This window comes from Macaca thibetana, chromosome 1 (assembly GCF_024542745.1).
Source record: "Macaca thibetana thibetana isolate TM-01 chromosome 1, ASM2454274v1, whole genome shotgun sequence".
NCBI lineage: Eukaryota > Metazoa > Chordata > Mammalia > Primates > Cercopithecidae > Macaca > Macaca thibetana.
Window position 1 is genome coordinate 144371653 of NC_065578.1, and position 12948 is coordinate 144384600.

The window sequence follows — 12948 nt, forward strand, 5'->3', positions numbered from 1 at the left end:
ACCTAGGTGTTGCACACCCCAACTCTCTGATGATTGGTACATTTTGAACAGAAAAAAACCAACATCCTTAAAACTACCCTATGAGCTTTATGTGATTCCCATTTTATATATGCAGTCCTCGGCATAGCCCATATCCAGGCATTTTCCTTTGTTTAGATGAATTAGGTTTATACTCTGCTTCCCGAACCCCTGTCCACACCCAAGGAAACCTGAAAGGCTTTCCTTCTTCTTCAGGGATGATATTGAAAGTAGTTAACAACAGTACAGGCTAAAAAATAACAGTGGTGGGAGGGTCAGGATACTTAGAGAAGGCACTTGGAGGGCCCAGTATAGAAACTATGTACTAGCTGTAACAGGAGCACTTCAATATTCTCACAAACCTCTTGGTTATCCACTAATGTGCAGGAGCTGAATTCATTGGTACCCCTCTCTCTGCTTTACCTATTATCTCAGAAATGCCTGTGCTGCTGATGGGCACTGTGGAAGTTTGGGAATACCAGTTACTGTTAGTATTGCTTTTACCATAATCATGCCTGGGTTTTGCCTTTGTGTGAAGAATTTCACAGTTTTCCTCAAACTGCTAGTAATGAGTAGAGCTTTGATAATAAGCAAAAAAAGGGGCTTGTTTCTCTCACCTTCTTCAATCTCTCATTTTCAGAGCTGCCTTGCACTTTCAGACATCATTAGCTAAAGTCCATTCCCACCATCCCCACTGCAACAAAAGCCAATAATACTTCTTAAAACTATACAATCAGTATAGATTTCTGAGAAAATTCTTGTCGTGGAGGCCTCTAAAAAGCGTTTCCTGTTCAGGATCCTCATCTGCAGAAATGACCTGGAGTTTGTCAGCCTCACTTCTTATCATGGCCCCCACATAAACAGAAAGACAAATGTAAGATGGCGCCCTAACTGCGCAGCCAGAGATTGTGGAGTAAACCAGGACGCCCTGCACTCACATAGCTCTTCTGTGAAAAATGGGGTATTTTTTAATAGACTGACAGAAATAAGCCAGGTTGTATAACCACCAAAACAAACAAATAAAAAACACGCAGTTGAAGGGTAGAGACAGGCAATGTGACAGAGTTGGGGCCCCCTCCCCCTCGTTAGTGCAATCCCTTCAATTTTAGGTTAAGAGGAGTTACTGGAGTGAAGTTATTTGTATAAACCACAAGAAGGCCTCCCACCCCCACATCCCTTAACTGGATTAGGTCTGGAAAAGTTAAAATGATTTTTAAGTGTTCCATCAAAATCAGGATGCTTATCACTCTGGTTTGGCTACCAGCCTGCATTTAGCTCCCAGTTAATCTCTGGTGCTGTGCTTCTCTTTGGGGGAAAGAGGAGGGGTGTGCTGAGGGAGGGGTGCACATGCCCGTGCTCACTGTCATAAGGGAAGATTTGCAAACAGAGTAAAAGTGGATTAACCCCTAGTGTTCCAAAGGTGTCCAGGAAAATCACTCAATTGAAATCATATCTTCAAATTCATTGGGACAGAAAAAGAAGTTTAAAACCTTAAGAGTGCCTTAGAGGCCCATGTCTCAGGAACTAGCTAAGTAAGAAAAAATCTGCTATAATCAGTTCACTTATCAGTTATGCATGAGAGGAGGAACGTCTTTAATGACTTCTTTACCTAAAGCTTGCAGTTCACTCTAATATTGATGATGAAAGGGTGCCAGGCAATCATATAGTCATTTACAGGTCTGGGTTCAAATCACCACCCCAATTCCATTTGATATTTATGTGACTTTGAATAAGACATTGATCCCGTCTGTATCTCAATTTCACTATGAGGAAATTAAAAATACCTTTCTTATTGCTTCCTAGGATTGTTTTAAAACCTAAATGAAGTTCCATAATGTATGTTAACAATGCATGACATAAAGCAGGTTCTATGTAATCATTAGTACCATTTCCTAATGGTATTTGCAGTGGGCCAAGCCCAGGGGAATCTCAACTTGAACATAGATGGGACGTCCCTAGCTTTCAGTGTAGGAGCAGGCAAAGGGAAGTTATATAAGTATGAACAATGAAAATGTCAAAACCTAGATCCCAAACATTAGTCCATTCTATGCAGGGCTTGCGCCATGGGGAGAAGGACAAGGGGAAGATAAAGCCTAGGAGATCACAGTTTGAGAAAACTCCTCAAAATTGGCAAATTCCTGGCCCTCAGCTTGTTGAGTGTCATCTGCACCTAAAACCAATCCACACGAGGGTCACCACGTGTTGATTCAGTTGTATTCTTCACCTAGGCACACTCATATATTTTGAAACTTACAAGAGTTGAGGGCAGAACTGATCAGGATATATGAATTTCCTTTCCATAATCTTCAAATCCAGTTTATATTTTCTTAGTCTTTAACCTAATACCCACTTCCAGGTCCAAAAGTGATACCAAAAAATCACTCTTTGTAAAAACTTATAAATATACCCTTAAACAAAGAATACGAGTCACTTACTAAGGCCTCAGACTCTTCCATTGGTTGAAATTCCTCTTAAGCCTTGGAAAAGTAAGCTGGATAGGTATTTTTCAAAAAGTATTATTAACAAAAAGCATTATCAAATTATTTAGATTTCAGGAATGCACGTGCTAACTAACTGAACTCCTATCTCTTAAAACATCTTCATGAGAATTTCCCCAGGACTCTCAGAGTCATCAGTTTACCTAGTTGGTATTTTTTTTCTGGGCAATTAAATTTGTAGCAGAAGAAAACATTCCATTTTTCTCATCTTCCTGATGCCCACATTACTAACAGAAAAAGCAAAACCCCTTCTGCTCAGTTCGGCGGAATAACACTCCCCTCAAAACTTCCACTCCCTAATCCCGGAAATGAATATATTACCTCCCATGGCCAAGTGACTTTGCCAGTGTGATTAAGGCATGGATCTTAAAATAGGATAATTATCTTGGATTATCTAGGTGGGCCTAAGCAGTTACATAAGCCCCCATAAAGAGAAAATTTGTCCTTCGTAGTCAGAAAGATGCAGCAGCAGAAGAGGTAGAAGAGATGGGGATGGGGGGAGAACCAGGAATTTAAAGTATGACGTCTCTATTGAATTTCTGGCTTTAAAGATGGAAGAAGGGGACCATAAGCCAAGGAACATAGTGGTTTTCCAGAATGATTCCTGGGTGACAATCAGCAAGAAAATAGGGACCTTAGTCTTTCAATTGCATGAAACTAAATTCTGCCAACAAACTGAATGATCTTGGAGAAGGATTATTCTCCCCACCTCTTAATAAGCGTTTGCTCGGCTAACACCTTGATTCTGACCTTGTGAGACCGTGAGCAAAGAGCCCAGCCAAGGCCACCCAGACTTTTGACCTACAGATTTATGAAATAATGTTTATATTGGTTTAAAATGCTGAATTTATTATGGTAGTTTCTTACAGCAGTAATAGACTAATTTTCCACTAAGCATTTTCTTCTTTCAATAAAGTGGCATAAGTGAAGTCACTTATGTCCTCATGTTTGGGGAAATTTCAGTTCTATGTAGAACAAGAATCATTTAAGGGTAGAAAGTAGAGAGAAGAAAGAGAAAAAACAGGCCTACCTCTTACTGGAAGCTCTCTCAAACAAGAATTTTCATTAAGTAGGTAAAGGATCAATACTAAAGAAAAAAGAATTCCTAAAAATCTGCTTCAGGAATTGTTAAATAATTCCAAAACAAATTAAATAAACAATGCTTTTTCTTTGGTTCCAAATTATGAAGGGTGGCTACTGTTAAAGATTTAAATAGTAACAGGCCTACCTCTTACTGGAAGCTCTCTCAAACAAGAATTTTCATTAAGTAGGTAAAGGATCAATACTAAAGAAAAAAGAATTCCTAAAAATCTGCTTCAGGAATTGTTAAATAATTCCAAAACAAATTAAATAAACAATGCTTTTTCTTTGGTTCCAAATTATGAAGGGTGGCTACTGTTAAAGATTTAAATAGTAACCTGGTATCTAAAGCATGGAAATATATTTCAATTGAATTGCAAACCAGTATCTTATCTGACATCAGAGAATATTTTACTAGAATGCATTTAGAATGCTTTCTTTGCCCATAGCATTCAACAGTTTGGGGAGATAAGAACTCCCTCTAAAAAAATAAAGCAGAGAGGTTTTCATAATACAGGGATTGAAAAGGAATACATTTTCTTCCTGGAAAGGGAAAATATAGCTGTGGTGTAAAAGCAAATGACTATGGTCATGCAGAGTAACTATGAGCCATACCAGTGCGAGGTTATGTAAAAATTACATCCAGTGGGTTTTATAAAGCTGGGAAATTTCACTAACACAGAAAACTCACATTGCAATAACATGGTTTTGATTATGACTTTTTGATGATGCAGCCAGTGGTAAATATTACTCATCACTTATGAGGTGTAGAAATGGGTGAACCAAGAAGTTAACTTGTGAGGGAAGAGAAGAATTACAGTAAACAAGTTGCTGTAAATTGTTAGTAAAGTAACACACAAAAAAACCTACGTAAGACAGTGAAAATCTTGGTTGGAGTCGGAGTCGTGTTAGGAAAAGAGCATTGACTAAGTACAGACTAGGAGTTCCTCCCTCCTAAATTTCTTGAGAAAACTAGAGATGACAATACAACAAGAATCCAGTTGAGTGGAAATGATGCTACTAATGATATCTGGTGCAAACTTGGTCTTGCCTAGGCATGTTACATGCAAACATGCAGGCACAAACCATTTGAGGTAGACATGTCTGAGGTTTATTTGAGTTCACTGTGGTCATATTTCTTGGTGCAACTTAAACATATGTTATACATTTTTAGACCTTGTGTATCCACAAGAAACAGATGCTTCTTGGAATTACAGACATGTAGATTTATTTTGTTCAAGTCAACAAGGTGAAATAAAAGAATAGAGCATTTTAGGTGAAGTCTTTAAAATTTTTCCATCACACCACCTGCATTCCCATTCAGTCCCCAGATTACTTGAGAAAGCAGTATGGCTTCACTTTGAGGCCAAAGTTACTCAAAATCAATTACTTAAACACTGCCCCAGTGGGATTATCTGAACTTATAAGACCATGTGTGTCTATAATGTTTACAATTCCTTTTCTTATTTTTTATTTAAAAACATCTGAAGTATTGCAAGCTTTTAGAAAAGTATAGAGAATAATTTATTGAATAGCATTGTGGTATTGTGATCACAAGAGAGCTTCATTAAAATGCACTTTTTGTAAACTTTATAATCAGATCAAGCGTAATAATTGCTGAAGGTATCTGATTTGTTCCAGACCATGAATAGACACTTTAATTTTACATATTTTTTAAAGTATAGAGTTTATAGTTTGAGTTTAGCAATACCTTTGTCCCCTCTGTATACCGCTTTCTACAGAATCACCGTCAGCTCATTCAACTTTCTAAACAGGAAGAAAGGAAGGCTTTGCTGGGAATTTTTAAAATATGGTTTCTTTGAGTGAAATACTTAGTATTACATCTTCGTCTCTGTGATCCTCCCTACATGAAGCACTATCTTCTTTTACTTAAAATGAGTCACTCACCTTCTCCCCACACTGTAATGAGATAGTTACTACTAAGACTACTAAAGAGCTATAATACCTCCCCACCCGTCTTGACGCCTACCAAAGGATACTTCCGTGGCCTTCTTGGCTTTCCTCTGCTGTCTCATTTAACAGGCAGTCAGTTATGCTCTCCTCCCTCCGACTATAACCCACAGACAGATACTCCTTGTCAGTGAACCCACTAATTCCTAAAGAGTATCTCCCTTCCATTCCCTGGCTCCATTTTTCTTCTTCTCTCTGCCATTCCTGAGCACCCTTTAAATTATTTGCTGCCAAAGAATATACAAAATAGGTCTTTAAAAACAATTAGAGAATTAAGACCTTTCTTGAATTAAGCTTAAGTAGCCTCTTAAAAAGGTACACTACTTACTGTGTGGTAATTGTTGCTTGTTTCTGCCAATGTCTGATTAGCTTAGAATATCAGAACTTGGTAGAGATAGCTACTCCATTTAACAGTACCTATTACGTGTAGGCATTTTACAAAGGAATGAAGTACTTTTCTGCTGCTTTTATGAATTAAAAAAAGGAGAGTTCGTTTAAAAATTAAGTAGCTTGTCCAGATTCACATAAGCGTAGCCAGGAATTGACTCCCAGTTTGTCTGTCGGAATGTGCTTTCTACTGTGTGGCATGACCTCCTAAGTAACTGGCAGTTCTGTGGTCTTTGCCTCAATGAAGAGTTGAATAGTTGAATATATAGGTTCACTCCTCATAAAAGCAAGTAACATTTCCTTTCTTCTATACCCATAATACCCATAGAATTATCCAGGTCAGTTGTCTTATAGTTTCAGGCTATTGCTCAGAGGTCAGACTGCAGAGATGATAAAAAATAAATTAATCACTATTTGAAAAAGTTTGAAAGCATAACTTACATACTTTTTCATTCATTCATTTTGATAAAAGAATTTCTTATATCATCCTATGTCATCAATTCTAATTCATATATGGTCAATTCCAATAGCTTGAAGAATTATCTTATAGACTAAAAGAAATCATAAGATGAATTGATGTTAAGTCAGCTTAATTCAGAACATATCTTTGGATCCATTGAGATAAATGGCTTAAAAACTGCCATGAAGATTCATCTTTAACCATTGAGTGCTTACGAATAGCTTGCATAAACTTTCCAGAGTGACTGGTTGCAAGGAGAACATGACCCCTGTCTCTTTGTTGGTGTTCCTGGCTGTTTTCCTGTACTGGTAGGAGGAAAGGAATCCATCCCTTCTTTCCATTTCAATTCAGGTCTTCTACTTCTAGGCACAATTGGAATTGGATAGTGTACACCGTAAAATCAGTATTTCTTTTTAAGAAAGTTTCTATTACGTAGTATTGAACTTTCTAAAAAGTTCAATTTGAAGTCATTTTTGTTTAGGTGAAGGGTTGGGTCATGTCTCACTTCCCCCAAACTAGTTCATCCATCTCAGCCTCTGAAGCTGGAGGAATTGAATCCTGAAACATGTTTTATTGCTGTTTCTTTAGGATAGTGAAGGAGTCTTGGAATTTAACATCCCCCTGAAGCTGAAGAAGTTAAAGGCCCACTGCGTACTCTGAAATCAAAATCATCTGTTCAGGGAGGATTGAGACTTCCTGTGGAAAGTACAAACTTTAAAGGTTTCCATTTTCACTGCTCATCTAAATAATGTAGGATTTATGATTTCATACTATGTACAAGTAGGAAAGCCTCCTCTTCCATGGTAGGTTATCCCTGCAGCTTTTGTGAGTGTCGGTCAATGGGTGGAGGGGCGGGCAGCATAGATCCAGATGTGTGGGGAAACAAATGTCCTTGCCTCTCTTGTGGAACCAGGGATTTGGAGCCATGGGTATAGAGTTTGGTTTTGCACTCCAGTTCCCTTCAATTATTTTAAATGCTTCCATAAATGGCTGCTATTCTTTTAAGAGTCTTTGCCTATTTCAATTTATGGAGGTCGCTTTTCTCTTATTTTGGATTATACGTTACTGTGATACAAATAAATTAACATTTTATTTCAGGGGTCATATAAAATCTGCTTCCATACTGTTGTTTGTTTGTAGTTTTCTCTTTAAGTACTTTTTCCCTTTGTGTGTGGGGGTGGGGTAGGGTGGGGAACTAAAGCCATAATTATGTCTACCCCCAAAAATGTCAAATATATTGCACAGTACTTGTCAACAGGCATACAAGGAAGCTTCAGCAGCTAAGTTGTTTCCCCCTTCTCATTTCAACAAGAAGCAAGACATCTGCAGGGCAAACTGAGGAAGCTGATAAAATCATTTCTGTCCATCTCATACAAAAATCTACATTAGCAATCAAACTCAACCTAGTTCCTTAGGTAATATCCCTATTTCTTGTACCTTTTAGACTATGTAATCAAAACAGTTTTCAGAGACACCAGAGAAGAAAATATATAAATTTGGGATCAAAGCTCTGCCCTCTCAATCATTTTTCCATTTCCAAGAGGGAATAGTAACCTACAAAAATAGATTAATATATAGATGGGAATAAAGAAGAGATAGATATGGAATTCTATAATATCTTTCTCAAGAATTCATACTGAAACATGAGGTATTGTGGCTCACGCCTCTAATCCCCAGCACTTTGGGAGGCCGAGACAGGCGGATCACGAGGTCAGGAGATCGAGACCATCCTGGCTAACATGGAGAAACCCCGACTCTATTAAAAAAATGCAAAAAGTTAGCCTGGCGTGGTGGCAGGTGCCTGTAGTCACAGCTACTCAGGAGGCTGAGGCAGGAGAATGGCGTGAAACCTGGAGGCGGAGCTTGCAGTGAGCCGAGATGGCACCACTGCACTCCAGTCTGGGCGACAGAGCGAGACTCCATGTCAAAAAAAAAAAAAAAGTAAAGAAACATGAGGTATCCTTCCAGAGAATATGCTGACATTCACATTTATTCTATCTTTACATAATTATTTTTAAAAATCACATAAAATTACATTAATAATAACTTGGACTAAAAGAATGAAACAACACTAAATCCATCATCCTAATAATATAACCATTTTTTCTTTCTACTTCCTAGACTATCACAATTTGTGTCTATAATTTTAAAATGTCAATAACCATTAGGTATACATAATGCCATAGTTGAATTTTTCATTAGACTTTAAAGAACTTTTTAATGTTTCTTTAGTCAGTATTATGGTCATTTTAATGATTTTAAATAGTTCGCCTGTGTTGATGTAACATAATTTGTTTAACTATTGTTGAACATTTACCAGCTCTGTGACTTTGTTCATGTTACGGTAACGTTATAGCCCCAGTTTTGTCATCTGTTAAATGGTAGTAATAATACTTACATCATAAAGGTATCATTAAATGTCTGACATTTAAGAAGACCTCAACATATATTACATGGTTTTTTTTCTTTTTTCTTTTTTTTTGAGATGGAGTCTTGCTCTGCCACCCAGGCTGGAGTGCAGTGGCACGTATCTCAGCTCATTGCAACCTCCACCTCCTGGGTTCAAGCAGTTCTCCTGCCTCAGACTTCTAAGTATCTGGGATTACAGGCTTGCCCCACCACCCCGGCTAATTTTTGTGTTTTTAGTAGAGACGGGGTTTCGTCACGTTGGCCAGGCTGGTCTCAAACTCCTGACCTCATGATCTGCCCACCTTGGCCTCCCAAAGTGCTGGGATTAGGGGTGTGAGCCACCATGCCCAGCCTATATTAGCTTTTAAAAGTAATTTTGATTGGAAATTTAAAACTTTTTCAGTGAATGCCTTCATTCAAGACACTTTACTTTTTCATAAAACTAATTCTATTTAGAAGAGTTCTTTTTCATGGAACTAAAGGTTCTTTTTTTTTTTTTTTTGAGACGGAGTCTTGCTCTGTCGCCCAGGCTGGAGTGCAGTGGCGCGATCTCCACTCACTGCAAGCTCTGCCTCCCAGGTTCACGCCATTCTCCTGCCTCAGCCTCCCATGTAGCTGGAACTACAGATGCCCGCTACCACGCCTGGCTAATTTTTGTATTTTTAGTAGAGATGGGGTTTCACCGTGTTAGCCAGGATGGTCTCAATCTCCTCACCTCGTTATCGGCCCGTCTCGGCCTCCCAAAGTGCTGGGATTGCAGGCGTGAGCCACTGCGCCCAGCCGGAACTAAAGGTTCTTTATGAACATTGTATCATCAATATCATATTTGTCCAAAGGCATCTATGAAGTATCCATTTCTGCATAACTCTGTGTAGAATATTGTTCCAAGCAAATTAAACTGATTTGGCCATTGTAAAGAACACTATACCAAACAAATTAAATGGACTTTGTCTTTGACTATTACATTCCAAAACAGTACAATAGGAGGTACATGTATGAGCCCTGCCGGTTCAAGTATGGACTAAAATAAGCCAAGTAAGTACAAACTAAGGCCATAAATGCTGTCTCACTGGAGTCCCACTAGCTCCAGGTATATAAAATTGTGAGTAAAAGACCAAACCATAAAAAAGACACATTACATGAGCAAACAACTCTAAACACTGAGCATCAGAATAAACTCTGATGGCTAATAAGCATTCAGAAGAAGAACTCAGCTCTTGTCTGAATAGCCTGCAGGGAAAGACTGGGATTTTTCCCTTGATGGCCTCAGACACTTAGAAGTGAGAAAAATAACCAGTGTGTAAATGAAGCACAAATGGACCAGGAAGCTTCATTTGTCCAGGAAGGTACCTGGAGACACAGAAGCAAGAAAAGAAACATGGAGGTGTGACAGAAAAATGAAAGTATTGTTTATTAGTATTTCCGAGGATCAATGAACAATATTCCTATCAAACTAGCAGTCTCCGTCACAGACCCATAACTTCTCTACCTCTCTATGCTTTAGTTAGTATGGATTCCCTTATCTGAGAGCTTTTTCCCCTGCACACGGTTTCCTAACTGAATTTCATCACCTCTCAGAAAGCCCTCCTCCTCTATAAAACCTTCCCTGATTTTCCCAGGACTAATCACATCTAATCAATTTGGCAATTACTTGTGCAGGTGTGAAGGCAGAAGAGGAGGTGAGTTCTCTGTAAGGTGAGATACAGAATTAGCGGACTGAAGAGAGGGTCTTAAGACATGCTGCCATGTGAGAGATGGGGCAAAAAGAAGAAGCAAGGGGAAAAGAAAGGGTGGCCAGATTAATGTCATGCCTGGAAATCTAAGGTAACATACATTTCTAAACAAGGGATGTATAAAGGGAACTGCTTCAAAGTCAAACTTAGTCTAGAACCTTTACTCATTGCCCTTTTCTCAATTGAGAATTGCTTTTGACCCTAAGACACAAAGTCAAATACCACACCACGATTGCAGTAAAGCAATCACAAGCCCTTCATACACTACAAACATATCTCTAAGTAGTTTCTTAGCTACTGCCCCCAACTTAAGTATCCAAGTCAAAAAGCAATGGTTCTATTATTTTAGAGTTGAGAAAATTAAAAACTGTTTTCAGAGTATTGTAAAGGGTCAGTGACAAGGATACTTTTTGTGCCTTGAAAAACTTCCATTGTGGGCATTTCATAAGAAAATGGGCTTTTGTGCATTTCATAGATTACAGTTCCTTTATACAATGGGCTTGTCTAAGTTTCTTCCTGTTTTCCAATCAGTTAAATTTAGAACGATTGTTTCCATCTCTTATGTGATATGATGTCTAGGAAAAATGAATGCCTAGATGTGATACCAGGGCCCAGTAAGTCTGTGAAATTCTGTTGTAGCCGGGGATATCACCAACTCCTGGGTCTTTCTCTAGGGTTTCCCATGGGCACATAGAGTATTTTCCTTCTTCGTTGCTAGTTTGCCATTTCACAATATAAAGTCCAAGTTTCTTGCTGCCTTATCACAAAATAACTCCATTTTTTAATACAAAACCGGTTATTTTTAGAGGCCCCCTTTTAATTTTTACTTTATATAACTTTAAATCAAGCAATCTGATTTACTACAATATGATTATTATAGTAAAAATGGGAAAATAAATTTAAACAAAAAGGGAAAAAATACCCGTTCTCCTACAATCCACAAAGAACCACTGTTAACTTTTTCATATAAGTTCTTCTAGATTTGATATATTTATAAATTAGCTATACATTATATGTTAATTTAAATATATATTACACAATTAATGAGAAAACTTTTCCTACATGAATATGTGTCTACATGACTTTCAATTGTGTAGATGGATATAGTTTATATTCTCATCTTCTATTGTTGGAGGGCTGGAAAGTCATAAATCTTATAAATAATGCCACTTTGAATTATTAGCATAATTATTAGTCCGAGCCCTGGAGACTATTTTTGCCGCTTATTCACTGTGTAACTTCAGGCAATTTACTTAAGCTATTTGACCTCATCTGTAGAATGGGGTTTCATTGGGTTTCATTGGGTTCATCCTGAAGCGTAAGTGAGTTAGCATATGCAAAGTGTTTAAAGGGTGTCTTGCCTTGTTAAAGGGTGAAGCAAAAGCTCATAAGTTAGATGTCATTCAGTCTGGTGCTAAATTTTGAGTAAAGGCTGTTATAATACAATATGACATCCCAAGTTTAAGTTCTGGGCACCCAAAAGAAAAAAAAATGCAAAAGAACCTTTGATTTTCATTAACCAGAAATTAACAGCTCTATGGTGAAAGTTAAAACAATTTCCTTTGTAGGCCACTTGAAATGCAACTATTTGTTTGGTTTCAGGCCTGTGGGATGGAAACAAATATCAGTACTTCATATGGGCCCTGGCTTTTTCGAGACATTGATTGGTATGGGTGCCTTGGCATGGCTGGGAGATTGGGTCTTTTCTTGTTTCTGTGCCTGAATCAATATAGTGCAGGGATATGAACTTGTTCTGCCTTCGTATAGGCCATGCTGATTCTCCTGTGAGTACAAAAATCTCTCCCAGTTGTGGTGACCATTTCTCCAATGACTAGAAAAATGTCACATGAAAAATACAAAACAGATTTTAGAGGCAAAGAAACAACACTATCTCTATAACCTCAGTGGGCTGCTACATGGCATCCTCACAAAGATTTTTGCTTATTAATTTGAATTTGACTCTTTTAGACATTGGCTAGAAAATTCTAGTAAACAATAATCTAATCTTGAAGAAAGTCTTAGATTTAAACCTAGCTTTATTTGATTTTGGCTCTCCTTGCTCCAGTCCCAATGAATTTAATCGGAAATACTGATAACTCTTGTAAGTTTATAATCCTGTTGATAAAAGAAAAGGTTAACAAGTAGGAGTGGATTTATTGACTGTCTCCCTTATACCTTCTTGGCTATATGGAAAATTATCCCACGTTGTCTAGAAAAAAAGTACAGAAACTTGTTTTGTTGCTTGTTGAATAACTTGTCTTAAAAAATACTTTGGCAGCATTTGAAATTCTAATGAAAAGCTTATAATTGTTCTCAGGCATGAACCTAGAAAAGGGCTACATTGTCCAGTTTTTGATTTACTAGTGCACACTGTTTGATTTGCAGCGCTGAA